This window comes from Gossypium hirsutum, chromosome D13, assembly GCF_007990345.1.
Source record: "Gossypium hirsutum isolate 1008001.06 chromosome D13, Gossypium_hirsutum_v2.1, whole genome shotgun sequence".
NCBI lineage: Eukaryota > Viridiplantae > Streptophyta > Magnoliopsida > Malvales > Malvaceae > Gossypium > Gossypium hirsutum.
In genome coordinates, this window is record NC_053449.1 from 52,853,340 (window position 1) to 52,856,467 (window position 3,128).

A 3,128-nucleotide genomic window follows, 5' to 3' on the forward strand; every position below is an offset into this window, starting at 1 on the left:
CGTACCTTCGATTAACATATTCACTCCCTTATCATCATGATTGGGTAATGGACCTTCTGTGCTGGGTGAGTCATCAAATTTGACAACACCCAATTTAATAAGTCATTCTACAACCTTCTTGAAAGCGGTACAATTTTCTATTGAATGCCCTGAAATTCCCACATGATAGTCACATTGTGCGTTCGTGTCATACCATTTTTGATACGGGGGCTGTAGAGGATTCAAGTAACAAGGAGCAACAACATGTGCATTAAATAACTTCTGATACAGCTCTTTATATGTCATTGGAATGGGAGTGAACTAGGGCTTTTCAGTATTTTGCCTCATTCCCGATTCTTGTTTCGATGAGCCTTGTTGATTAGCAACCATCTTCCCTGGTTGATTCACTGTAATTGATTTACTGTATGCATTCACATTGTTTACTTCACCTTCTCTTTTCTTTGAAGCTGATTTTCGATTATTCTTCTCACCATCTATTTTTCCACTTTTAATAGCATGTTCAATCATTTCGCCATTCATGATTATATCCGCGAAACTCTTTGAGGCACTTCCTAACATGTGCGTGATAAACGACACCTTCAATGTGTTGATGAAAAGCATCATCATTTCTCTTTTCAAAAGTGGTGGCTGAACTTGAACTGCAATCTCTCTCCACCTCTATGCATACTGTCTAAAACTTTCATTTGATTTCTTTTCCAAGTTCTGCAAAGTAATTCTGTCAGACATTATTTCAGATACATGACTGTACTGTCTCATAAAAGCCTGCGCCAAATCCCTCAAAGTGCTGATTTTGGCCCGGCTCAACTGGTTATACCATTTAGACGCCACCCCAATGAGGCTATCCTGAAAACAATGTATTAACAGCTGATCATTGTTAATGTACCCAGTTATTCTCCTACAGAACATTGTAATATGGGCTTCAGGGCAACTGGTCTCACTATATTTCTCAAATTCTGCCATCTTAAACTTGTAAGGAAGTACCAAATCCGGAACAGACTCAGATCTTTTCCATTTCCATTTCTCCTCAAACTGTTTTGGTAACTCTTCCTTTTATTTATCCTTTTCAGCTACTTCATCGAAGTCTGGGACAGCAAGATTAACTGGGTTTTCACCAGGGTTAGAACCTGATCCAGCTTGGGAGTTCATCGGTATTGGAATATCAGCTTGAAACCGCTGAGGCCTTATTGAAACAGAGGATCTATGCAGCGGCACCTCAGTCTGAACCTGCATATGCGGAGGCATAAAGCCTAGAGGATAGGTGGGTCCAGTCTTGTCTTCTTCTTCATCATTAATCATAGGGTCTTTCCCCTTATTTATTCCTTTTAATAATTGTGTCAGCTCAGTCATCATGTCCTTTTGAGACTCCAGCATCTTTTCTGTCATGTCTTGTTGATTTTTTTCTAATTGCTCCTTCATTTGCATCTGTAACTGAACTTGCATTTCCTTTTGAAGTTGCTCCAACTTTTCCAATCTTTGATCCATAATTTTTGATTTTGCACAGGTACCGTTTGGTTGATGAGTTTTTACTGGTTTCCAGATTAACTGAAGCATAATTTTAACCAATTAAAACCCTTTTTAATAATCTTAAATGCATATGATGACATGTAATGCAGATGCATGAAATGAATGCAAAAAAAACGTCAATTCTGATTCAATTTCTTTTTAAAAAACTTTGATAAACAAAATTATTTACATAAAATGTATTACAGACATCGCTTTGCCCTAATGGTCAGAGCTTTAACTTCCTTCAAAAATGAAGCTAACTCTTGACCTCGATCCAATTCTAGTTCATACTTTACACTTAAAACATCAGCCTGAATCGCCATTGTTTGCAAATGATCAGCTACGTCCCGAATCTGAGCAATAGCTCTACCCATAATGTAATCCATATTCTGAATTTGATTCTGCGAATGATGAAGTTGCTCCCTCCAACGCTCTTCGTTTCCTTCCAAGGATTCGATCTGTTGTCTATAGCCTTGTAATGCATACTCCAATTCTTCTATCCTCTTTTTCAATTCTTCAATCTTGCACAGACTTGTCTTTAATTCCACTGCAGAATTACGACTTCTATACGCAGCAAGTGATCTCTCGAGTTCTGCTATTCTAGCTTTCAAGTCCGCTTGATAGTTTTGAGTTTCTAACACCTGCCGCTCTAAGGTCTCTGTCTGAACTTGAATTTCTCGGGACTTTCTTTCCTACCGATCGACTTTGCTTCTTTCTTCCTGGATCTCCTATTGCCATTACTCTGAAGTCTTTCCCAGCCTGGCAGTTCTCATTGATACTCGTAACCTCTTGTAGTCCATCTTTAAGCTATCGAGATCCTCTACTTTATTCTTCCCCTTCTTTAATTTTTAAGCTTCTAATTTTTAGATGTCGACGTCTAGCCTCAAATGCATCTTCTCTTCTTCCAACCGCTCTATTTTCTTTTCAAGTTCTAAATTCCTCTGTTCAAAATCTTGTTTTATAATCTCCAACTCTGATGGGATTACTTGTAGATACTCTTCCATTGGTCAAACACTCTCAAAGTTTAACTCCAGGTTGTTATCATTAATTCTTTTACGTCGCCACTCATCGTACTCTGGAGTTGTCATCGAACCCACAACTAGCCTTTTCATCCTGTGAATCTGATTCCAAGCCTAAGAAATTTCCTTTACCTTTTTATTGTAATTGTCTCATCGATACGAGAACTCACATTGAGTTAAACCATGCGTTGCCGGCAGAAACTGTCTTGAATTGTATTGCCTTAGGACTAGCAAAGGTGCATATCCGACGGCTCCCCAAATCTAAAGCAATGGAACCCAGTCAAAGCTTCCACAACGGTAGAGAATCCCATCAGGAATCAACCAAGGAGCTCTCCATTCCACATCATCCTCTTGAAGATTTTGCAGAATTGCCATCCAATTTTCTTCTGATATATCGTCCCTTCTTGGCGTAGCCATTATCTCTTTTAACGGGGAGTAATGTTCAGAGAAAACTCGATACGAAACTTTGTCGACCTTTCAGAAATGGCTATGGAACCAAGCTAGCAACAATTGCGCATAGCCTATGAATCTGCCCTCGCCAGCTCGCCTACATGCATTCAAAGATCTAAACGTTTCAGCCAAAATCGCAGGAACAGGCGTGATCCC